This window comes from Chrysemys picta, chromosome 1, assembly GCF_011386835.1.
Source record: "Chrysemys picta bellii isolate R12L10 chromosome 1, ASM1138683v2, whole genome shotgun sequence".
In the NCBI taxonomy this organism is placed as follows: domain Eukaryota; kingdom Metazoa; phylum Chordata; order Testudines; family Emydidae; genus Chrysemys; species Chrysemys picta.
The window spans coordinates 77,065,238-77,091,696 of NC_088791.1; the positions used below are offsets into that span (position 1 = coordinate 77,065,238).

The 26,459-nt window shown below is 38.2% G+C and overlaps 1 pseudogene; it reads right to left on the reverse strand.

Moving 5' to 3' along the window:
* Positions 1 to 12,219: 12,219 nt before the first annotated feature.
* LOC135981135 (uncharacterized) overlaps positions 12,220 to 26,459 on the reverse strand; it is a 28,189-nt pseudogene continuing 13,949 nt past the window's right edge.

Below are 26,459 nucleotides of genomic sequence, written 5' to 3' on the forward strand. Positions count from 1 at the left end.
CAGATCTATAACTCTCCAGTTTACTCACACAGGTTACCAGAATACCAAATTGATGAAGACACAATTTACAGACTGTAGAAATCAATATGGTAATATTTACTTGTAAAACCAATCACATTTTCTAAAAATATATAGAAATCAGTTATAATTAAGATACACAATAAATCTGTAATTATTTTACACTAAAATGTTGGGGTCTTGTGCATGAATGATTTAGATATACAGTAATCTAACCTGATTACCCTTATGTCTAAATAAACTGATGTAGGTATCAATCAGACTTTAACAAGAATCTTATAAAAATTATTCCTAAACTCTGAAAAAGTTCTAACAATACAATTCAACAGTAACACTGCAAAGGAAATGAACTTATGTGGATGGATAAAAAGCAAACCTTAAATACATTAAGCACAGACTTTAAGAGCCAAATCAATGTCCCATGGAAAGACTGCTATTGACTTACTCTGGATTTACAGTGCTAAGAGAGCAGAATTGGGTTCATGGACTGTGAAACTATAGTTGAAATCACTAATGAGTAGACTATGATTTAAACTACCTGTCCAGACAGTATCTTACAACACTGTGTGTGCTATCTGGACTTAGTCTCACAGGAGTATGTGCTTGATTACAGGAGTATTTTGTGCTTTTTGAAGTCAATAACAAAACTCCCATTGACTTCAAAGGTGCAGGTCAGGCCTTTAGTGGGCATGCGTACTTATTTCCCATCTGGGATAAGTAATGGGTAGAATTCCCCCCTGCACACACAACACATATGAGAGTGCCGCTGAGCTCTCACGGGGTGTTTCAATTTCCTGTGAGTATAAACTAGCAACAAATTACTCCCCAGGGAGAAGGGAGAAGTAGAGAGGAATTTGCACCTCAGAAAGGACTCTCTCACTCTCAATCACAGCACTTCCCAGAGCTACTTCTGAGGTGGTAAAACTTATGCACCAACCCTACTTAGGGCTGTGCCTAAGGGCGGAATATAACCCTAAAAGTACAAATACATAGAACCAATCTCCTAACTCTGAATTCTTGGGTCCAATATCTACATTATTGCTCTAATGGGTTAACTAGTTTGAAATTTCTCCCCTTCCTTTAAGTGAGGTCTATGAATCAGCAAGCCAAGAAGTGAGGAACCAGACAGGTATTTTCATCATGTTTTATGCTGCAAATCTACATTGTGTTCAAGCCATTGTAGAAAAGATTCTGTTTTGTATATGCACAAAGAGACAATTAGTGCTGGATTCAAATGAAAGCACCAGCAGGAAGGCAGTTCAGTTAGCATGAACATCTGTTGATTTTCCTTGTGCCTTATCTTTAAAATGCAACAGTCTTTGCGAAAATGGTGAATGGGGACCATAAAACCTTGCAAAAAAATCCTTATCTACTTCATAGCGCTGATATTGTTGGTTTAAAATGCTAGACTAATGAAAAGGACAGATTTTATTTTTTGGAACAAAACAAAGTGATCATCAAAAATATTGTTGATGTCCCAAGGAATCCTAATGAAAAGGTATTTGAATTATATCCCCATCCTGTATTCATCTGTAAAAGTAAGCAAACAGCTCATAGCCAACCATTTGTCCTTAACTCTGAGACGTGTTTATTCAGATTAGAGGCTGAGAGCCATAGGCTCTCATCCAGATTTATCAAATGGAATTGGTCACTGCTACTGAAATCATCTTGTTGTTTTTCCCCCAGTTGTTTTAAAGTGATTTATTTATTTCAAAAAGCTTTTCATTAATTTCTTAGGAGCTGGCAAAAAAAATTATTATAGAACAGAGCTCATTTCTATGAAAACAGGCTCATTACCATGCCAGCGGCAGAAAAGTGTTGACACTAGTTTCATGCTGGCAAATGAAGTCCCATGGAGTTTGTGTCACTCTGGCAGCCAATGGAAGAATATCCATGTGAACAATTAATGCTTTGCTTGCTTGAACAGCAGGACAAGTGCTGATCCACATATAGCAACAAGTCCTGGGGGATCAGTATAATACTTATCTCAATAAATCGGAAATGGGGAATATTGCAGGAAGTGATCTGGTGCAGGAAACCTAGTTTGTATGTGTGCGCAAGTTCTTGTGTCCTGGCTTACATGAAACCAATAAGAATTTATGTTCATTTTGGTGTTTGCATGTACTGAATGGATCTTCCAAATACGTTTGAAGTTCTCTCCTTCTTCACAAGCTACCGAGACAATTTAATTGCTTCAAAAAAGATAAAAGATACATATTAAAAATGAAAATAACTGGAAAATTACAAAATAAATATCTTCATTTCAAAAACCAGTGGAGATTGCTTGAATTTAACCTACCCATGTAAGCGTAAGATCTTTGATTTTTATGTGGGCAGTGTAAGATATATGTGCTTGTGGTTTTTTTGTAAATAATATCAAACGTACATAACCACTGATCTTCAATTGGTACAGCTTGATGTTACTCGTACTAGAACTGCAACAATTTACAAAGGTGAATGTCTGGCCCTACATTATTATTGTACAATTCTAACTGGGTTTTGTTTGAGTATGTAAACACAAGAAAGGCAAATATTTTCATTTCCTACTTATATCACTTCAGCAGATTTAATTTTTTTTGTTCCTCCTTTAGCACTTATGATCCTGAATATACAACCTGTGATCTCGTGTGTCAATAGTTAAGATATCACAATCTTTTCTGAGGGCACATATTCTGATGTCAGAAATATAAGGATTCCCATATTCCCAGAAAAGAGTTTATTTACATTTTAGGGAAACCGTATGAGGAAATGTAAAACCTTCCAGCCTGTGTTATACAGCAGGTCAAACTAGATGATCATTATGATTAATTCCAGTGTTAAAAAAAAATCTGTGAAAAAAATTGATAAAAATATTTGTGGAAAGCAAAAGCATTGTGAATAGTACCTTGAATAAATATTTTTAATATTGTACACCAGAAATGATTTTGCAGCTATCTTGAAAATATTTATTTTATTTTCACAAATAGCAAATGATCATACCAACTCAAGTTCATGAAAATTGTTAATATGCTAATATTTGTCCACATGCACAATTACAAATAATGAACAAATTTGTAAAATTCATACTCTGTTATTGGATAACTGCAGCCAGAAGAAATGGCAGCATTCAGATAAATTAATTGCAACAACTAATTTGATCATCACTAGGATTTACACTAGACCGAACAAATAATGCACAATTAATAATTTAGTAAATGAATGTCACCTTTTTTCCCCCTCATTAGTTCTTCATGAACAGGGCTCCCAAGCCAACCAGCGTATGGCTTTTGGCTGCATCCAAGCAGGTAAATAGACATGCTGGGGATTGTATTTCTCTGTTGTTGAAACCCTGTCATAGGTGCACAGATCCCATGCTGTGTCAGTCGCTAAAGGGTTAATAGGGAAACTGCCTGCCTGCTCAGCTGTGGCTGATTGGTGGCCGCATGACAGCTGCAGAGATAAAAGGGCTGCAGAGTGGCAAGATGGCTGCTAGAAAGGCTGAGGAGCTACTGGAAATAGCAACCTTTAAATGCAGATAGGTGAGAAGCCGTCTAGGCAGCTGACTCTGAGCATTAGCCTGGCAGAGAGGTATGCTAGGAAAGCAGGCCAGAGAAACAGTAAGGGGTTTAGAGAGATTGGTGCTAACCACTTCATGCAGGGTCCCTGGCACTGAACCCAGAGAAATGGGTGGGGCTGGGCTCCCCTATCAAACCCAGCAAGGGAGTTTATTAAGGCCTTGAATAAGTGAGGTATACATGAAGAGGCCAGGCACTATATGCCCTTCATCCAGGCTAGTTGGCCTCCTGATGTAGTGGGTTTTCTCACCCTGAAAGGGGAAAAAACAAGCAATGACTTGTCCAGAGGGCTGAGTTTGTACCAAAAAGAAATAAGTGGGCTAGATGGTGATTGGCCCATTGCAGAAAGAGGGAAATTGAGACAGAGTTGCTGTGTTGCCTGGTTTTGCTGCAAAGGGATGCTGATGATTTAAAGGTGACTTCTGATAAGCCCCCTCTCCCCCTGCAGCATTCCTGGTTGTCTCAAGGAGGGCTGGGCCCTTTTACCTTTCCCTAGTGGCCCTGACTGATCCATTCATAGACTTCAGGGAAGCTGCTTAGTCTCCTTCATTCAATTCCCTTAGGACCAGGCTACTCCAGGCTGAGGTGAGCCATTCAGCCAGGAACTGAGCTCCACCTGATTTTGTTTCTAAAGATCTCATTTATGTAGTATAGGTTCAGCTGTTAGGGCTTGCGATGTTCAACATAGGGTCTATCTATGTATTTTGGTTCTAAGCAGGTAACCTATTGGGCTCAGAGAGGAATTTTCCTCAGGCTAGTCTGGAAGCTGGATGTGCTGTTCACAAAGCACTCATTGGACTGGGTTAAAGTGTTAGAGTAAGTGCAGTAATTGTTTGGACGTATTAGGGCAGGGAGCCAGTTTAGTAATGGGGGAGCAAAAGCTGTTCACCTGCCCAAATCCTATGTATCAACTGGTAAGTTTTGATTCACATAAAATGGAGGGCTTATAAATATAGTACAGTCTGGGGCATCTCTTGTGTTCGCCCTTATCATTCATGCAGGATGGAGGTGGCTAAGGGACATCTTGTTTGCTTTTATTTGTCTAGATTAATTGAGTGATGAATTTTAGTTTCCAGAGCATGTATAAGAAGGAAAAAATGTCAGTGGTAATTATCAGAAACAATAAATATCACGCTAGCTTCAGTTGAACAAAAGTCATAAATGATATATCCTCTGGCAATCAAAGTCTCAAATCAAAAATATTGTCACAACTTGAAGGGATGCAGGACTGATTCACTTTATCTGTTTGAGGGTAAACTCCCACCATTTAATATTGTATTATTCATTTTTTTCTTCTAAAGTGGGAGGGGAAGGAATCTTTCTGCAAGCTAGGGGAATGGAGTGGGAGTATTGGTGGCAGATGAAACCTGAAATAAAATGATGAAAATAAAAGTGAAATAAACTGGCCCAAGACAAGAAGAGATGTTGATCGAACAGTTTCCTCTATCATGTTCTTGTATGTATTTAATCTAATCCCAGGCCCCTGACAATGGGAGTTTGCTACTGCATGTGATTTGCTCCTCTCGCCCCCCCCAAGCATCTAAGTTAATTCAGAACACATTTCCCATCAATTTTCAATGGGATTTGGGCTCCAAAATCATTTCTGTGCTTCTGAAAATACTACCGATTGGCTTCTGTGGGGCCAGGATTTTGCCCAGAGAGAGTTATTCATAAGTATGTTCAAAGTGTTTGAGCTGTGAACAAAATTAAAGCAATTTTTCTTATATTTTGAACCATTTTACAAAACCTGGGATGTACACCAGTTGCTCCTTGCAATCACTCTTCCTCATTTGCTTACTTCAGAAACCGTTTGTTTGGCTGATGTAATGTTTTAGAAAGATAGCATCAGAAATATACTTACTCTGTTTCAGAAGGGAAAATAGGCTTCTTGTGAAGTTTCAGATATAAAAAGGATTGTCACTAAAACTGAAATTTAAGTGTTACCTAACCACATTTAAAAACAACTACATAAACAACAAAAAGCTAAAAGCAAATAGGTATATTTAAAAATGGGTTAGAAAAATTGGCCACAGAAATCGTAGGAATGGCTCATATTATAAGACTAACATTTAACAGTATATTCAATACTTTCAGGTTTTCTTCGTTCATGCATTGTAGGCAACTTTAAATATAATTCAGTTGATTCTTTTATACTTTGTTGTTGTTTTAAGCCACAAATTGAGAAATGTCAATATGCAAATATACATTGACCTTGGCTTATTCAGTGAACAGAGAGCTATTCAACTAACAAACTTCGAATGTACTGTTCTGTTCCTTTATTAACTAAGCATTATCCAGGAATCTGATTAGCATTAATTTACATTAAGGTGTACAAACTGATTTTTAGTGAGTATTAATTCTGCAGTTTAAATACTTTATAAAATTCATAGTTTCATTTGTTTTGTTTGGGTGGCCTAAATTGGGCATCTCCATCATCTCTAGGATTTGTAGAGATATTGTATGCTACAGAGGTTCTCACCTTCTCAGTGAATTATTTGTGACGTCAAGTAATTAGATTCGTGGTCCTCAATTGTTCATTCTTCCACCTTCCATTTTCTTTATAGTCCTATTCTGCTTCATTCTTAGCGGCACCCTTGATTATGAATTCACCCTAGAAGCAGAAGGCACATCAGCCTCGGGACTATAATGTAACTTCATAGCTAATAATAGTACTGAATACATGTTCTTTCCTCTTACTATCCAACTATTAAAAAGGCCAAGAACATGTAGAGACAAGTGCTAAAGAACTTGTAGTGCTTAGCAGTAGTCCTGGTGAGAGTCCCAATGCCCATATTATCTCCCTAATGCTCAGGCTGAGACTGAAAGAATCAGAAGAAACTATACTGTAGGAGGAAGAGTATGCCCACTTGCCCTCTGAAAGCAAGAGAGGAAGCAATGTACAAAGAAACCAAAAAATAAAACCAAGTGAAATTGTGCTGTGGGGCCATCTGAAAAGTCCTTTTTTTCTTGTGGTTCCTTCAGCTAGTACAAGGCAAAATGAAATGTGTATATTACCTCCTAGAGACAGAGACTTTGTCTTCATATTTATTTGTAGAGTAGCTATTTTTTTATTTGTAGAGTGTTAAACATACCGGGGCCCCACCTCTTCTGCTCAGCAATGCACAATAGCTTCCAGGATGAATACTTCAATCAGGTTTTTTTGCTCTGATCTTCTATTGTAGAATAGAGGAAGTGACTAGAGCTGGTAGGAACCTTTTCAATAAAACATTATTTTGTCAAAATATGCTGTTTTGTCAAAGCAGAAAAGTTTCAAGGAAATGTGTCAATTTCGATGGAGTTTTTGATGGGAAGTTTTCTAAGGACCATGATTCACTCTCCAGTCAGAGAGAAAGAGAAGCCTGAGTCAAAAACCAGCAGACCCTTTCAATCCCAAATGAGATGCAATCAAACATTTTTGCGGGGTGGGGGGGTGAAATTGAATTGTATTAAAGGTTTTGTTTTTGTTCTAACGTGGAACAATTTTTTTTAAAAGTTGTCTTAAAACAGAACTGACATCCTCCAGCAAGCTTTTGAAACAAATTCATTTGTGATTTTGATTATTACAGGTAAGGAGCCCTATCCTTCCAAGGTATGCAGAAAAGTGAATGTAGGCAAGAGACACGTGCTAAAAATTGCACTCACACCACAAGCATAGTATGCACATGCATTTCCTCCAAACAAGTTGCAGTGGCCAAGTGCACAGACAGCAAGAGACAGACATGTGGATTGCTCCCTGGTCACACATGTGCAGCTGGTAACATTGTGGTGGAGAAAAGGAATTGAACAGTGGGCAGCTAGACAGCTACTGCAGTAGTGGAGTTGGCACAATCCAAAAACGCAAATATTAGTGAGCAAACCATGCCTAGATTTAACTAGGCAAACCCCCAGAGGCGAGAGAGAGAGAAGTATTTGCTCTACAGAAAGGAGCACACAAATGTGTCCGCTAAAGATATAAGCAGCCATGGCAAGGCAGTGCAGACCAAGTACACAGCCACCACATACACACAGGCAACAGGGTGCCACATGGTTTGCTGGGACACTGACCAGATGACATTTCACCATCTGTGAAGTGAGGGAACTCAGGATATAGTTGTGTGTACTTTAGTCCTTCAAGTAATTGCAGAGCAATTTAATGCAAGTTCTAACTTTTATAATTATTATTAATAAACACTTATATCACATTAATGTCCAAAGATCGTACTTGGGCTCAGGGCTGTATAGTGCCAGGAACTGTACAAACACAGCTGAAAAGACTGTCCTGCTTTAGAGAGCTTACAACCCAAACCCCGTACCTCTGCATACTCCTGACCAAACAGGAAGCACAGCTTTCATTCTCGTGACCTTGCCCATATTTGCATATCCCACACTCCTTTTGCTCACTGTATAAATGACTGTGCCCACAGTTAAGCTGCCTGGCACCCGGGGCTAATGATCATTCCAATAGCAGCTGGATTTTAGATGTGGGGGAAATGAGTAATGATTGTGACTCATCTTCCTGTTGTTGAGGAAGAGGGTTCCTATGGGCAGCCCCTGCATTCACACACGCGCTCCCACTCGCAGAGTGATTTCCCTACTGGCACTGTTATCAAACACGAATATAGCTAGCTATGGTAATAGGTACAAAAATTAAATATCAGTGTATTAGTGATGTGTCCCACTGCTAATCCATTTACAGCATGCCAGTTCTCACTAAAAGTAGCTTTACTTAGCAGCAAAGTGAAGCCATTGAAGAGAAATTGCAAAGAATAATTAAGAAGCAACATGGGGTGTTTTGTTTGTTTTGCCTCACATTTTTTTTTCTTGCTAAGTATCCATTGAGCTTTAATTAAGTTTTACTCTGAACCTGGAACACTGTGGAATTTTTCCCCTCCTGTAATGAAAGCTTTGCTTGCCAGGCAAATTTTTACCAATTCACAAAGCAGTAATCAGCTGGTCATACAATGAAAGGATTATGAGGTTTACAGTGGCTGTAACGTGTATGAGTTTATTATCCATTTCTGAGTTCCATGTACAGATCAGGTATCAAATTATTAGGGGCTGATTCTCATTTATAGTTTAAGGGCCCTTTACCTGCCAGAGTGGTGTAAAGTGAGAGTAAATGTAATGTATGCCCAATTTAAGGCCACTTTACACTGCCAGATGGTTGCAAAATGGTCTTAGTGTAAAAAAAGGATCAGGCCCATAATGTTTAACAGACTAAGGCGGTCAAAGCAAGTTTGTAGCACAGTGATTTTGGGTTTTAAGATATTTGGCCTACAGAACAGAGTTATAATTACCTTTTGCACCACTGAAAGAATTTGTTTTCAAATTCTTCATCGATATGCAATATCATTTTCAGCCTTCAAGGTAACATTAATAAAGTACTGCACCCTATCCTCACTGTGAGACGTGGTTTCTGCAACAGGAACAAGTGAAGTGACCAAACATTATCAGATTATTATGCAGAAGTACTTGTGGCTCTGTGAAAGCTCAGAGAAAAGGCAGAACAGGGTAAACTACACTTTAAGGGTATATTTTCTTATATGATAATTACAGCACTTTAATAAAAAAATCCATAATTATTCAAAATCATATTCAGCATTTTGATGGGCTTTATACTTTTCCAAGCACAGTGCAAACATTAAATAATTAATCCTCACAATTATTAGCCCATTATACAGATGAGGAAACTGAGACTTGTCCAAAGCCACAGAATAAATCAGTGGAGGTATCAGAATTAGAAAGTAAAGGTTTGTAACTCTCAGTCCTATGCAGAGTCTACTATCCCACATTATTTCTCTGAATAGGGGCATCAAAAGGAATATTTCAAAGTATATGACAGGAAAGCCTAACTTATATTAGGCTCTTCGTATTCTAAGCATCATGTGCAATGAAGTTGGATGTCATAATGCAGTATTGCTAACACTTTTTTTTCCATATGCTTCCTAGAAAATCTAGGGGAACAGTAACATCACAACTAATGTTAAAAAAAAAATGAAGGAAGAATGAGGACACAAAGAAATACAAAACTGAACACCAAATATCTGCTTGAATAGAGGCAGCACTGACTCCAGTGAAGTCTGTCACATTTAAAATCTGTTTAACTCAATAAGCTGGGACGTATTTCCTGCATCCCCTATAGAGTCTAATAATAATGGTAGATGTAAATACCTTGGCAGATTTAAGCTGCCCCGTGAAAGATCGAATGAACTATGCAGAGGTGGGGAAAAAAGGAAAACAGCCTGGACTTACTTTTTCAGACTGTATTATTACTTAAAACTGCCCATTTGTCTTCCTATTGAGGGTTGCAGCAAAAAAAGAAACCTCTGTTCTAGTTATTTTCTTTGTAAAAAGAAGAGAAAATGATGATGGCAACTTGATTTAATGTCTTTACAGTCTGGTGAACCTGACCTTAGTTTACCCTCAAGCCATGCACAGGAAATGTTTCAGTGCAGTGAGTTGTTACGAATTCCCCTTCAATATGAAAATATTGTCATACTGTTTTCATGCAAATAGCTTATAAATTGCATAGTGCTGATCAGATCCTGCCTGATTTACCCTTAGGGCACAAGTGGGAAGGGGAGAAGGGGCAATTCCAATAGGTTTCTCAACTGGAGCCATATATCAACTAAAATATAATTTTCAATGTCTTGCAGTGGGTGTGAAGGCCCCAGTCTTAATTTGTGCATATGACCATGGGCTATTTGATGTTACAATGGTATTTTTCCCTATATTTATATTTAGCTGTCTAATTAATATTCTTTTCTCTGTGAAATTAATTAATTAGCTCTCAAACACAAATAACATTTAAATTAAAGTTGTGTCACCCTTGATATTTAACCCTCCCATTTCTTCCAGCTTCACAGTATGACTGTAAAAATTTGCTCTAGGATGAGTCTTAGCCAAGGAGACACATTTTGATTTGGAGAAAAAAAATATTTCTATCAGGGCAAAAGAATGGAATCTGAATTTATTTTTGCATTGTGTTGCTTGAACTGAAATTTAGGAACCCATAGAGCTCTGAGAAGGCCAAGATCAGCGCGCAGACGAGTTAGATGAAGAGGGGAGAAGGGGCAGAAGAGAGAGAGAAGGCAAGGACTATGGGGCACCCAACCAAAATAAAACCTCCTTTCCTGATTTCCTCTTTTACAACATGCTGTATCAACCAAAATAGCACTACCCAGCATAGTCTCTGGTCACATTTCCTTCATGTAGCTTTACAGTGTACAAATTCCAAACAAACCCTATAAAACTAAACCAATCAGGATGTCTTATTTCACCAGAGCTTCCTGTCATAGTGTCTGGTCAGGAAACTCTTTAACTCTCCTTCTCATGAGTTTATAAGGGTCTGAGCCAAACTAAGATCAGCTGCAAATATGTGCTTCTACTCAGAGTCATTCCTTACGGAACTCTGAACACCCTCGCAGGGATTTAACATTCTAAAAGCTGTCCACACTGGTGTCTGGCTCAAGGAGGCCCTCGTGCCCTCAGGGGATCCCACTGTAGTCAGGTGCAGAGGGGCTGTATGACCTCCTCCAGAAAGTGCCAAACAACCTGTATACTGCCTGCTCTTCAGAATTCATTAATGTCACATAACTATTTACTTTCTAACCCCCATTTTTCCCTTGCTCATCATTTTTTATTTTCCCCATGTAGGGGCGGCCCTAGACTAGCTGCCAGCAAATGGGGCGACACACACTAAGTGGCGGCTTCAGCAGTTCGGGCGGCTTTTTTTTGCTTGGGGTGGCAAAAATGGTAGAGCCAGCCCTGGCCCTAGGCAAACCATGCAATTGGTGCCCCCACCCCCAAACCCCAAGGGCAGATCTAGGCTGAGGTTTTTGGTAAGCTGGGAAATCTTTTCCCCCTTTTTTCCTTTTAATGTTCTGTAAGCATTTTTTTTAAACAGAGGCTTAATTATTTGATTAGTCCGTCCGCCCATCTGTCCAACCAATGTTTCTGAGATCAGATAAAATAGAGACACGAAATTTTCAGAATAGATTTGTAGATGACATCTGGATGATATTTCAGTCAGATTTCAAATAAAATGCATTAAAAATGTTAATTATGTTTATTATTACAAATCCAAAATCCTCCATTTTGCTATCCTGCTTTAACTGCCATTACCACCACATCCAATATAGAAAGAAATAAGAAAACTCTTCAATGAACTTTAACCTGTATTTACAAAACACTCCAAATAAAAAACACTCTGTGCTCTTAAAACATGACTTTTCCTGCTTTAAGTTTTGAAAATTCAGTCACTAGTTCTTTTAGATCCAGTTTTCCAGCTATTTCATGCTTGATTGACATTGTGGCAAGTCCAACAAGTCTCTCTTGCACCTTTGTTGAACGCATTGTTTTAACTTAGGCCTGGTCCCCACTTAGTCCGGACTTCGGACTAAGGTACGCAAATTCAGCTACGTTAATAACGTAGCTGAATTCGAAGTACCTTAGTCCGGACTTACCGCAGTCCAGACGCGGCCGGAAGTCTCCCCCCGTCGACGCCGCGTACTCCTCTCGGCGAGCTGGAGTACCGGCGCCGACTGTGAGCACTTCCGGGATCGATCCGGGATCGATTTATCGCGTCTTAACCAGACGCGATAAATCGATCACAGAACATCGATGGCGTGCCGCCGGACCAGCCTGTAAGTGAAGACTAGGCCTTAGAGAAGCTACTTTCCCCACTAGCTACGGAAACTGGCAAAGTTAAAAGAATGCGTAGAGCTATAAACATGTTTGGAAAACTGTCTGTGAGTTTATTTTCACAAACAAACTTCAGTACTTCTTCAGGAGTGGAATGTTTCTTAAGTCATCTTGAAAAAGCCTGAAGCTCACTACACAAATCTGTAGCATCAATGTCTTTTGAATTTTCATGAGTCAATGCCGACTCCAGTTTTATATAAAATTCTCTTATCTGTTTTGCTGTTTTCTTTTGCAAGCTGTGGATATCATATAGAAAGCCCAATACTGACTCTAGCTGCTGCATCTGTTGAAATCTTTCGTCAACAGAGTGAATAGCAGTATCAAGGACTGCGAAGTAGAAATTCACTTTGAACCCTTGTTTTGGGTTCTGAATGGTTGTGTCTCGTCCTTCATACAAAAACTGCTGTTTCTTTTGCCAAATGTGAACTGACTCTGGTTCAAATTCTATTAGAAAGTCTATTTCTTCAGCAAGCTCTAGAGAATCTACCAGTGTTCTTTCAAACCCTTCATCACTTCTGAATTCCTCCAGAATATTTTTAGTTTGCTGCAGTTTTTGAATAGCAGAATGTATGTTCAAGTTATTTTCCTGAAGCTGCTTACTAGTGAGGTTAATCTCAAAAAGAATATAATACCACAAAATGAATGAAGTCACAAATTTGAACTTGGAAAGGCCATTTGCAAGAGCTTCTGCATCTGAACATGCCGTATTGCCAGATGATCCAGTAAAGGTAGTATCATCAGAAATTTCAATTAGAGCATCATAAATGTTTCCAAGTTCATAGCGAAGAGGCTTCAAAGCATCACTGTGACTCTCCCATCTTGTCTGACTAAGTGGTTTCACAGTTAGAGAATTCACATGGCGAGACAGAATGGTGTGTTGAGCCTGAGAAAAACACATAAATACATTGCACCAGGTCAAAGAAACTGCTTGCCTCCAAACACCATCTAGCACCATCATTGACAACCAAATTCAGAGAATGCACACCACAAGGAACGAAAAAGGCCCTAGGATTGATTTCCATCATTCTCCTTTGCACACCATTGTCTTTACCCTTCATATTACTCCTATTATCATAGCCTGGGCCACGTAAGTTTTCAACAGATAATGACATTGTTTCAAGCTCTTGTAGAATAGTTTCAGTCATAAATGCTCCAGTCGTCTCCTTCAGTGGTAGAAAACCCAAAAAATGTTCCTTTATGAGCACTTCAACATTATCTTCATCTGTAGACTTTTCCATAGCCACAAAATGAATGACCATCGTCATTTGTTCAACATGACTCACATCTGGTGTACAAACCAATATTATTGAAAAGTATTTTGCAGAATGGGCAGCTTCTACAATATTCTTTTTAATGGCATTTGCTAGGATTTGAATTAGTTCATTCTACATATTTTTCCCCAAGTAATGAATCTGTGTTTCATGATCAGTTATTTTATGTAGAAGCTCCTTCAAGACTGGATCAAAAAAAGCTAGGTATTCAACACATTTTAAAAAGTTTCCATTACCTGGGGTGTATAATTTTTCATTTCTGCCGTGGAATGCTAAATTTTGCCCACTGAGAACTCTCACTAAAGCAATCAGATGCTCTAATATTTGTTGCCAATATTTTTCTTTTTCCTTGATCACAAATAAATTTTCTTCGATAGTTTTTCCTTTTTTCAATCATAATTCAAGTTCTTTCCAATTTTGAAAACATTCCAAATGTTCTGTACTTCTTTCATGTGAAGAGAGAATTGAAGATATGTTTTTCCAGTCCTTCGAACCATTTTCAGTAAGTGATGTGTCAATTGCTTGATTTCTAAACAACTTGCAGCAAAAGCAAAACACAGAGCCCTTAGACACTGAATATTATAAACAGTTTCGATGAATTTCTTCCCCATTAATGAGTTTCCTCTTGTAATGCTGAGCAGAGAATTTTCTTTTATTTCCATCCTTAGGGAAGGGAAATTCATGAACTTGTTCAGGACCATGTTCCACAAAAATTTGCCGCACACTGTCATCACATCTGGGCCATGAAGCTGGGTCCCCTACTCTTTGTAATTTCCTCATCCTTTCTTCCTTCTACTTCATTTACTTCAATTTCTGCATGTCTCTTTGAAGCTGAATAAATTTTCTTCACTTCTATATCAGTCTGATGCTCTGAGCTGCCTTCATCTAGAAGTAAGTTTCCATCATCTTGAGTTTCCAAACTGCTTTTTTGTGGATATGAGCTACCCTCATCTCAAAGTAATATACCTTCATCTTGATGTTCTAAACTGCTTCCATGTGGATGTGAGCTAACCTCCTCTCCAAATAAAATTCCTTCATCTGGATGCTGTGAACTGCTTCCATCTTTATTTGGATTAAAGAGAAGATATTTCAGGAAGGATCCCTGCTGTTTTGATTGGTCCTTTTCCTTCTCAGACTTTCATTTACGATACTCAGCTCCTGAGGTTTTTCTTTTTCCTTTTTCTGCCATGGGGCATTTGCATATTGTTATGTACTGTGCTCCCGTCTGCAAGCATTATAGCGTTAAGGATGGCTGACACACCCACCACATGGTTAGCGATTTAAACCACATTGCCACCATCCTAACACATCTTTTCACTGCTTAAAGGTTCAATGAATAGTAAAATACACTCATTTACCTATTAAAATAGTTAGTTCCAGCGTTTATATGGAAACAAAATGACCTTTTTCGACGTTATAACCCGACACCGGTTGTTTGGAAAGTAATCCCCTTCCTCACAGTTACCCACTTGGAGTGTGACGTCATCACTTTCGTTAAGCGTTAACACTGTTACTTTTCTATTATGGACTTTATTTATTACATGTGAACCAGTTATAACAAAGGAAAGTTCATAATTATACAGCCCAATAAAAACGCTAAGGTTTAATAACATTAAAGATACTCACAGTTTGGATTTATAATGCTGAAAGACATTATTCTTTATTCTTTGGCACCAAGAAACACAATTTTCCACAGTATTCGCTCAATTCTTAACTATCTACCTGCGACGTGTGTTAAAATGACCATTTGATATGCATCAACTCACGATATCTCCGCTCTACATGAATTTCTGGCTATGTGACCTTGATGTATATTCGGGTTAGGTGTCACTAGCATTGCAGCACTTGCCGCTGGCAGATGTTTCATTATGGCTGAGTTATTGCTTATCAAAATTGCGGAGTGGGTCATCTTGACCCTACGTCACAATTTTTTTTAAAAATCGCTAAAATTGTATTTATTTTTGCAGTAAATAAAAGATTTGACATATTAATAAATTCTCAGAAATGAATTATAATTCATATTCTCTCCATATGCGCACGGGAATTGAAATAATGACATCTTTGTTATTTTATTTGTATTTTTTTCATCTTTTTCCTTTTTTTTTCATTTGATTTTTTTCCTCCAATTTTGCGCCCCATTTAACTTGGCACCCTAGGCGACCGCCTAGTTCGCCTATAAGGACGGGCCACCCCATCCCCATGCTTGGCCTCTGTTTCTGTAAACGATGAGCAAAAATGACTGAGCCACTTTTGAGTGACAGGAGAGTAAAAGAAAAAACTCACACTTCCCATTATAATAAAATGATTGCAACCTTTCATCTAGAACTGAAAGAATAATTGATTTTTCTCAGTTCAGTGGCTAAACTGAAAAATAATAATAATAAAACAATTGTTTTGAGTCAGCCAGAAACAAGATTTTTTTTGTTTTGTTTTTCCTTGCCAAAATGAAAAACCAGGAAAAAAAAAATTCAGGTCAAACAAAACATTTGGTTTGATCCAAAATGATTTTTTTCTTAAATTTTGATTCTGAGTATTTATCTGGTTGGTTGGCTGGGTTTTTTTTTTAAGCTAAAACTAACAAAAATTTAAACTAAACATAATTTTGAAATGAAAAGTCAAAATGTTTTATTTTGAAAATGTCACAATTAAACATTTAGACTTAAAAAAAAAAACATTTCTTCTGCCAAAACTATTGGCTGAATCCTCCCCAAATTTGTGAATAGTTTGTCAACATAAAACTGCATTTTTCAGCAAATAAACTATTTGTCTGAAAAATTCATTGAATGGCTTTTTTGACAGAAAACATTACCATGACCTGTTATTAAAGAGAAGTGGCTGAGGTTTGAAAGCTGGAATGATGTATGGGTTAAAGAACAGTGTTAGCAAGTGCTAAAGGAAATTGGTTTTGATTTACCAACTACTAAGCATCTAAAAATTGCATGATAAATATGCACAGTACTTTTTTTTTTTTTTTTTTTTTGCTATTTAAGTGCACACTTAGGAACAATGCATTAAGCATGCATGAGCAGCTAAGTTAAAATCCCATTTTAAGTTCATGGCTAGAGTTTTGAACATAAAGTAGCTTAAACTATTATGGATACCTTATTTCTTGGTGTCCTGGAGCCTGCCAGCCTGCCTATTATTGTAATCAGTATTCCAGAATTGGGTGTTGATTGGCAGTGGGAGAAACAGTGAAGACTGGAAAGCAAAATAGCAAGGCACTCAGATAATGTGTGTATCATAAGAACTTAGAAAGACAGCTAGGTAGATAAATTGGCTTTAAAAGTTCATGATATATTGAAAGGCAGCATGGTCCCTAGGTAGTGCACTGGATTGGGACTCAGGAGACCTGACTCCATTCCTGGCTCAGCCACTGCTGTGCTGTGTGACCTTAAGCAAGTAATTTCATTTCTGGTGTGTCTTTTCCCTTTACCCACCCTTTGTCTGTCTCACCTATTTAGGTTGTAAGATCTTCAAACCAAGGATTGTCTCTTAAGTATAATGTACAGCGGCTAGTAAACATGGGGCCCGGATATCAGTGGGGACTTCTAGGAGCAACTATAACACAAATAATATGTACTCATGTACTTAAAGACTTTGGCATAATGCTAATGTGTAACCCACATGCTTGCTTTGCAGTATTTGGTGGTAAAAAATAAGGGAAGAGACAGTGGGGAGGATACCTATATCTTGGTTTTGTTTTGAAGTACTCTGTGTGCCTATTAGCTGCTTGAAACTATGTGAGCAACTTCCATTGTGAACATGCAATCTGGCAGGACACACAGAATCGCTCTCTGAGAGTGGCACCTGTAGGAATTCAAGGGGAGAGCGAGGAGTTTATAAATAGAAGGAGTGGGAGCCAGACTGCAAGATTCACAGGTGGAGCCAGGAAAAGGACTAGGAAGGTTTCCTGTAAGGATTGTGTTGCAGGGACTTTGCCAGTTTTGTTGGATTTAGACTGCAGGCTCCCTTGCCCCACTGGAGAAGAAGAGGACTAGAATTTGCCATTGCAAAGACTCAAGAAGAGATTGAAAGAGACTTTGGGACTATCATTTTCCCCACCAATTTCAAGGAGCTGGTGTGCCTTACAGGGGGTTTGAACACCACTCCACAGAGACTGAGAAGGGGTAATCCTCCCAGAAAAGAGCCCTACGGGAGTGTACATATGTGCACATGTATCATTATATTTTGCATTTGAACCTGTGGTAGTAACAAGGACTAAAAGTTGGGGGAACTGACCACCCCACTCCAAAATGTTACCTTTGGAAAGTTGTTATTGACAGTATCCACAAATGCTTTATGGGTTACAAGTACATTTATACATTTATAGATTGATTTTAGTAAATATTTTCCTTTAGCAATTTTGTGCCACTTTCGTTCTCTCAGAGATTTAACTCCATATAATATATATAGAGAGAGATGTATCAAAATCCTGACAAGACTAAACTCTGGGTTGTACCTACAGTAAAGGGGAAAGAAACCTAACCTAACCTAACCTAACATTATCATAGTGCTTTCCCCAGGCCCATTACACAGGCACATGGTGGAGGAGTTATGGTTCCTGGAGAACATGAACTGTGGTATTTCCTGACTTCAGAATGCTTTACTTTGCTTCCTCATCATCCCATTAGCATATTTTTTGGAATGGAATCATTTAATAAAATTGAGAAAACTCTAAAAATATCACCTACGGGCATATCCTCTGGTGGGGAGGGTCCCTTGGTAATGGAATCTGTTTAGAGCCAAGGTTTGGAAGCCGCTAACGAGGCATGTGGAGTATGTTTGGGTGTGGGGTAGGATGCAGTGGAGGCAGAGTGAGTCTAGAAGACTCACCACTACCCATACTTTGGTCATTCCTCTGATCGAGGAGTGCTGCAGAGGCTAGAGTAGCTCTGCTGCCCCCTTGCGTTCTCAGGTTCTGTAAACTTAAGAGGGCTTCTTCTCAGTGAGACACTAAGACTGAGTGATGGGGACTGGATTTGCCCCTTATTGCATGCACAGAAATTCCTCCACCTGCACCTGACCACCTAAAAATCACCATTGTTTCCCAATCCACAGGATACCAGTACTGACCTATCAGCTCCATAAACCTGGCATTTACATTTAAACTTCCTGGGATTTATTGATTACATCCCAGCCTTATATATATATGAGCAACAGATTCAGTGTGATGTAGGAAAGGAGAAGTTATATGATAGGTGAGAATGGGATAAAAGGGTCTTACCTTCAACCTCATCCTCTGTGCTTTACCTGAGAAAGAGAGATGCTTGATCACTAACTCCTTCTGCTCTATTCTTCCTTTCCACTTTGCATCTTCCCGAAGGAACCAATGAGTATACGGTAGCCAGCACTGAATCTTACAGACACCAGAGCCAGAGTAGGTATCAAGTAGCAAACTCTGAAGAAGGTCGGCTCCCTGTTCTCTTTGGTGGGCTCTCTTAGGTTAAACATAATTTCCCAGCCATGATCCACCAGGGCCAGGTGACATCATTCACGTGAATAACAAGTGTGTTTTATTTATGAATCTGCTACAATGTATTAAAGTATTCTTCAGTTCTCAATTTTCTCTTTGTCTCGCTGTAAAAGTAATGTATGTTTACAGTGAGAATGGAAACTCACAGACAGTGATGAAAGCACTGTGGTAAAGCAGCATCCTGTTAGGTACAAAAGGTTTTGAGTTCTATACTAGGAAGTTACGTTGAACGGCAGCTACTGTTGATCATTGCTATATGAGGGTTTTTCCCCTTAATATTAATATTAATGGTGAGATTCCGTCATCAATGCACCCATATGAGCAGTGACATTAGTGAGTGTTTCTACACATGAAAATGAAGGGCAGGCTTTAAAAGACATACTCAAGCAAAGAGAAGATATATTTTACCGGAAATCGGATAACAATTGTGTATTTTTAAAATATTCTTGTCATTGCTAATTACCCAGTATCTGAGTCAGCCTGATTCTCATTTACACCAATGCATCTTCACACTGCCAAAATACTGATCAGCCAGTTCCTATTTGCTCAGAGCATCAAGTGTTTGTGATTTCAGGGACTTTATAATGCTTAGGGTGCTACAAGGAGAAAGGCAGATGTAACAGTCCCATGAACTTTAGACGGCTCTAGACTCCTCAAAATAAAATTGCCACTTCATTTTACAAATTTCACTTAACATTGGCAACTTGGACTGGATTCTTCTACAGGCAGTCTAAAAGGACATTCAGTATCTTGTGTGTTCAACTGAATTTTATGGACACTGGCCCACAGCTGAGGCAGAATGGAGCCATATGCATCCGAAGAAGTGGGCTGTAGTCCACGAAAGCTTATGCTCTAATAAATTTGTTAGTCTCTAAGGTGCCACAAGTACTCCTGTTCTTATTACTGTTGTTGTTATTTGCTCCTTTATACTATGGCAACAATGGGAAGGGGAAGTTAGATGACCAACGTCTTTAGTCACATGACAATAGATGATGCAAACAACTACGATAAATTTAGAGACAGAATATGCAAAATATATTTTAACCTGTAAAGCCTATAGAAAGAAATTTAAAGGGTTTGGTAAAAGAAGAGAGAAACTTCTAAGGAATTTGGTGATTGGTTAGGCCATAGCTCCTTAAAGAGCTGGGGCAGTGGAGGGGCAGGGATCTAACCTTTAAGGCATTTTTAGATCTAATTGATATGGAGCAATTTTTCACAGCATGTCCAGAAGACCTTAGAGTTTGGTTGCACAGTCACAGCCCTACAATGGTGGCTGAAGCTGTGAACAAGGCTGAGAAATACATAAGCCACCAACCTGCTTGGGATATTAGACCTTCACTCCCTGACAAAAAATATAAAGGGAAGTTGAATAAAATGGGGATAAACCAAGATAACCTGGATGTTAAGAAAAACAGGGTTCTCTGAAATCCTGCTGAGAACCTGATAATGGCTAGCATGGGCCCATTGTGCTAGGCACTGTACAAACGTAATAAATGACAATCCATGCCCTCAAAAGCTTACAGTTGAAATGACAAGATGAAAAAGACAGGCACTGGGGAGTGTGTTGGGAGGAGATATAGTAACAAATATAACAGGAGATGCATACTACTTACCCAGTCAGTAGCAGTGATTACAGTTCTCCACTTGCCTAGCTATCTGATAACAGCCTGATGTATCAACGTCGTTTTTATGATGTATTATTCAGTAAAATCTTTGTTTTAAAAAAGTTTCACTTTGTGAACATGAGAGAAGTGAGCAAGCATAATTTGTTCAGTGTTTCCTTCCCCAAAAATCTACTGCCATAGTTAGATAAATCGAATTAGTACTAAAAGACATCAAATGTCCCCCTACATTGGCAATAAAAGTGGTTGCACTATTATGGTGCAAGGTAAAGAACAAAGTACATCTCCAATCCTTCAACCTTGAGTCAACAGAACTCCTTGTTTAAATAAGAATTGGGGTCAGCCCATAGATGGTACAACTTAAAGTGTCGTATCGGGAGATGTAATATGGAAAAATGTAAATAAACCAAATAATAGTCAAGAAAAGGGAGCTTTACATCTTTGCTCTTGGAGGGAAGAAAAATACTTGCCTTTAAAAGGTAATACAAAGCAAAAGATAAACCAAACAGCTTCACTGAAGGGAGTTGAATAGATATACATTTTATAATCTGTTTCTCTCCCCTTTTTCTGTCTTTTAACACAGTGCTATAGGAAGTTGATTGAAGAAAGGCCATTTTTATAGAAATTATGGCTCTTGGGATCATATTGTCTTGTGGGATTTTGGTATAATTTACAAAGGATATCAGGTCAGGTAGAAAAATTATATGAATCACCTCTATCTAAGCATGTGTCTGCACTGGGAAAATGAGTGGTGTTTTAACGTCTTCATTCACACATTTTAATCAACACATTTTTAAGCACTTCTGTGCAAAAAGGCAGCAATGTTTATAAACATGTTAGCAGGTCATGGTTAACTCTGAATCCTCACGTAGAGTAACTTCATTTTCCCAGTATATACATACCCTAATGCTCTGTGTAGGTCTATTTGCCTAATGCTTTTCAAGTTTCATTTTACCTTGAAATAGTGTACCTAATATACTAGTTAACACGCTTTCAATCATGACAATTTTCCCTAGTCTAGGGATGCTCTAAGCACTCCTTAAAATGTAGGCTCTGTTTTTCATTATATTAATTTGAAGGATGCATTATTCATCTCCCATTTGGCTTTCATAAATAGTATTTAAATGCTTGGCTTTTCTAATATACGAAGAATTTAATTGAGCTTTGGCTTTGTGTGTGTGTGTGTGTGTATGTGTTTGTGTGTGTGTGCGCATGTGCTATTAAAAAAAATCCTGTACAGATTCTATAATTGATTTCTGTGTATTTTCCGTTTGAACAATGTATAGGAAATTTTGCTATAAATTCATATTGGTCATTCAAGTTGTCATAATTCTTTGCTAGGGTGTCTCGAAAATTTAGCTATTTCATGGTTTTATCAGTATTATGAGTTTAGAATAAAAAATAAAAAATCAACTTTCCAAATGGTAACTGTTTTCCAAAATTCTATCATTAATAGGATCATCCAACAGAGTAATCTTCTCCTTTGTTGTTAATGTAATAAGCAACTGCAATAGTTAAGGCAGCAAAACTATTTCTATTATAACCCTTCTTTTTATCCACTTTATACTTTTCAAAACTTAACCCTTTGGGGGCTGAAATTTTCCATGATTGCGCTCTACTTGTGGGAGAGCAAAAAAATAAACTTTCTTATTGAGGTACGGGGGGAATCTAACCACATTTTTGAATAAGGCTACAGTGTAAATTATCAAAACTTGAAACTTTTGAAAATAGTTTTCAAGTGTCTCTGAAAGAATAACAAGAATGAAGTTCTTTGTACATTAATTTTCTAACGGTAATAGCTGAGATATACATATTGCTATCAAATTAGCTATTTTACTGTGACTGATATATTGTGTTATTAGTAGGGCTGTCAATTAATTGCAGTTAACTCACGTGATTAACTAAAAAAAATTGCGATTAAAAAATGAATCACAATTAATCGCATTGTTAAACAATGGAATACCAATTGAAATTTCTTAAATATTTTTAGATGTTTTTCTACATTTTCAAATATATTGATTTCTAATACAACACAGAATACAAAGTGTACAGTGCTCACTTTATATTATTATTTTTATTACAAATATTTGCACTGTAAAATGATAAAAGAAATAATATTTTTCAATTCACCTCATACAAATACTGTAGTGCAATCTGTTTATCATGAAAGTGCAACTTACAAATGTAGATTTTTTTTGTTACATAACTCTCAAAAACAAAACAATGTAAAACATTAGAGCTTACAAGTCCACTCAGTCCTACTTCTTGTTCAGCCAATCACTAAGACAAAAAAGTTTGTTTACATTTATAGGAGATAATGCTGCCTTCTTCTTATTTACAATGTCACCTGAAAGTGAGAACAGGTGTTCACATGGCATTTTTGTAGCCAGCATTGCAAGGTACTTATGTGCCTCAGACACTAAACATTCACATGCCCCTTCATGCTTCGGCCACCATTCCAAGGGATATGCTTCCATGCTGATGATGCTTGTTAAAAAATAATGAATTAATTAAATTTGTGACTGAACTCTTTGGAGGAGACCTGTATGTCTTCAGCTTTGTTTTATCTGCATTCTACCATATATTTCATGTTACACTGCTCTACAACCAAAATGCTTCTGAAATAAATGTAGTCAAACTTTACTAATTCTGGGTCACTGAGAACGAAAATAATGCTAAAAATTGTTGATTGGCTCTAGTTTTCAAGATATGCTATTGGGTCAGTATATACGACCCTTGACTTGGGAATGGCGGAGGATAAGTGAGTCATAAAGGGAAGGGATCTCAATTTAAACCAGAAATGACTAAAATACATCTTTGACTGGATCTATGAATAAATCTATGACTGGGTTTGGACAGTACTTGCTTTTTAGGCAAAACAATGAATGATGAAATCTGAAGCTGGTATTGCGTCATACATGATATGAATTGCATCATGTTATTCCTAGAAGTCATGGATGATGCAATCATAATGAAGCTTACATCACTCTGCTGAACAAATTGCCCTATATCAGCTCTAGAAATCATACAGTGTCATGCTCTCTTATTTGTCAGTGTTTGATTTTGCAAAGGGACACATTTCTGTTTAGTCAAAGTGAGCAGAGATGCCTCGTACTTGTGTGAACAGTGCAGATAACTTCTGCTATGTTTGTGGTGAAGTGACTTTTGCATCACAAAAGCGCTGTATAACCACTCTGGTTAAGAAAGGCTATTACCTTTATTTTGGCTTCAAAATTGGAGATCAGGACAAGAGGTGGGCCCCACACATATGCTGCAACACTTGTGCAACAAATCTTCACCAGTGGTTGAACAGGAAAAGGAAATCTATGCCTTTTGCAGTGCCAATGATTTGGAGAGAGCCAACAGATCATACCAGCAATTGTTACTTCTGCCTGGTGCCTCCAGTTGGGAAAGGTGTGTCAAAGAAGAAAAAGTGGACTGTGCATTATCCAAACATTCCATCAGCTATATGCCCAATACCCCACGGAGAAGGACTGCCAGTTCCTGATGCACCAGAATCACTCTCACTTGAGTCAGACAAGGAAGAGGATGAAACTTCTGGTCCTGAACCATCAATGACACAGGACCCACAGTTTCTCCCATCCTCCTCCTCTGAACCACACCTCATAACACAAGGTGAACTGAATGACCTTGTCAGGGATTTGGAACTACCCAAGAGTAAGGCAGAGCTGTTGGGCTCCACACTACAGCAGTGGAATCTCCTGGCAGGTGATGTTAGGGTTTCCATGTTCCGTGACCGTCAAAAGGATCTTGTCCCATTCTTCTTCATGGAAGGTGATCTTGTAGCCTGCAACAATATCGATGGTGTGATGGCAGCCCTCAACATCATTCACGATCCAGATGAGTGGAGACTGTTCATTGATTCATCGAAGATGAGTCTTAAAGCTATTTTACTGCATAATGGCAATGTTTTGCCATCAATTCCAGTTGGTCATGCAGTCCATATGAAGGAAACCTATGACAACATGAAACAACTTTTGAGGTGCATAAACTATGACCGACATCAGTGGCAGCTTTGTGACGATTTGAAGGTTGTTGCTCTCTTGCTTGGTCTGCAGACTGGATACACAAAGTACTGCTGTTTTCTCTGCGAATGGGATAGTTGTGCAAGAGATTCCCACTACATCAAGAAAGATTGGCCACTCCGACAGTCATTGGAGCCTGGGAGGAAAAGTGTTCAGCATCCACCACTTGTTGAATCAAGGAAGATTTTGCTACCACCCTTACACATCAAGCTGGGTCTGATGAAGAACTTTGTCAAGGCCATTGACAAAACACAAGCAGCTTTCAAGTACCTCCATGGAAAATTTCCAAGGTTAAGTGAAGCTAAGATAAAGGAAGGTGTCTTTGTTGGTTCTCAGATTCGTGAACTTCTTCGAGATGATGCATTTGACCATGCACTGCATGGCAAGGAAAAGACGGCATGGAAAGCCTTCCAGTTAGTGGCAATAAATTTTCTCGGAAACAACAAGGCAGACAACTACAGGTTGTTGGTGGAAAACCTCCTCAAGGCATAAAAAAGCCTTGGTTGCAACATATCACTAAACATACATTTTTTGCACTCTCATCTAGATTTTTTTTCCACTGAACTGCAGAACAGTGAATGATGAGCATGGCGAGCAATTTCAGCAGGACATTGCAACAATGGAGAAATGCTATCAGGGCAAATGGAGCCCATCAATGCTTGCAGACTATTGCTGGACAGTGACAAGAGATGCTCCATTTAATGAATACAAGAGACAAGCCAAGAAGTGCCGAGTAGACACTGAATAGGACTAAACTATTTACATAATAGTTTTTTGCCTTTTGTTTCATAATAAATTTTATTTAAAAATCAGCAAATGGGTTATATAAAGTGTTACATAAACAGGACAGGTGAAATATTATCATGTAAAGCAACCATAAACACATGAAAAGACCTAAGTTTACAATTTATTATTAAAACTCTACTATCTACACAATATACATAGACATAAAATGTACAAACTTAAATATCTTAGAAACAGTAGCCCATCAGTTGTTTTAATTGTCATATTTGAATTCAGCACATCAAAATACATAATAAATAGCACATTTTATCTCTGAAGCAGACTACTTCTCAAAAATTGTAGACCAATATTATAGGAGTCTCAGATGATGACCCAGCACGTTTGTTTTACGAACACTTTCACTGCAGATTTGACAAAATGCAAAGAAGATACCAATGTGAGATTTCTAAAAATAGCTACAGCACTAGACCCAAGGTTTTAGAATCAGAAGTGCCTTCCAGAATCTGAGAGGGACGAGGTGTGGATCATGCTTTCAGAAGTCTTAAAAGAGCAATAATCAGATACAGAAATTACAGAACCGGAGCCACCAAAAAGGAAAATCAACCTTCTGCAGGTGGCATCTGATTCAGATGATGAAAATGAACATGCATCGGTCCACTCTGCTTTGGATTGTTATTGAGCAGAACCCATCATGAGTATGGACTCATGTCCTATGGAATGATGGTTGAAGATGAAGGGACGTATGAATCTTTAGCGCTTCTGGCACATCAATATCTTGCGACGCCAGCTACAACAGTGCCATGCAAACACTGGTTCTCACTTTCAGGTGACATTTTAAACAAGGAGCGGGCAGCATTATCTCCTGCAAATTGTAACCAAGTTTTGTTTGTCTGAGCAATTGGCTGAAGTAGGACTGAGTGGACTTGTAGGCTCTAAAGTTTTACATTGTTTTATTTTTCAATGCAGTTATTTTTTGTACATAATTCTACATTTTTAAGTTCAATTTCATGATAAAGATATTGCACTACAGCACTTGTATGAGATTAAAT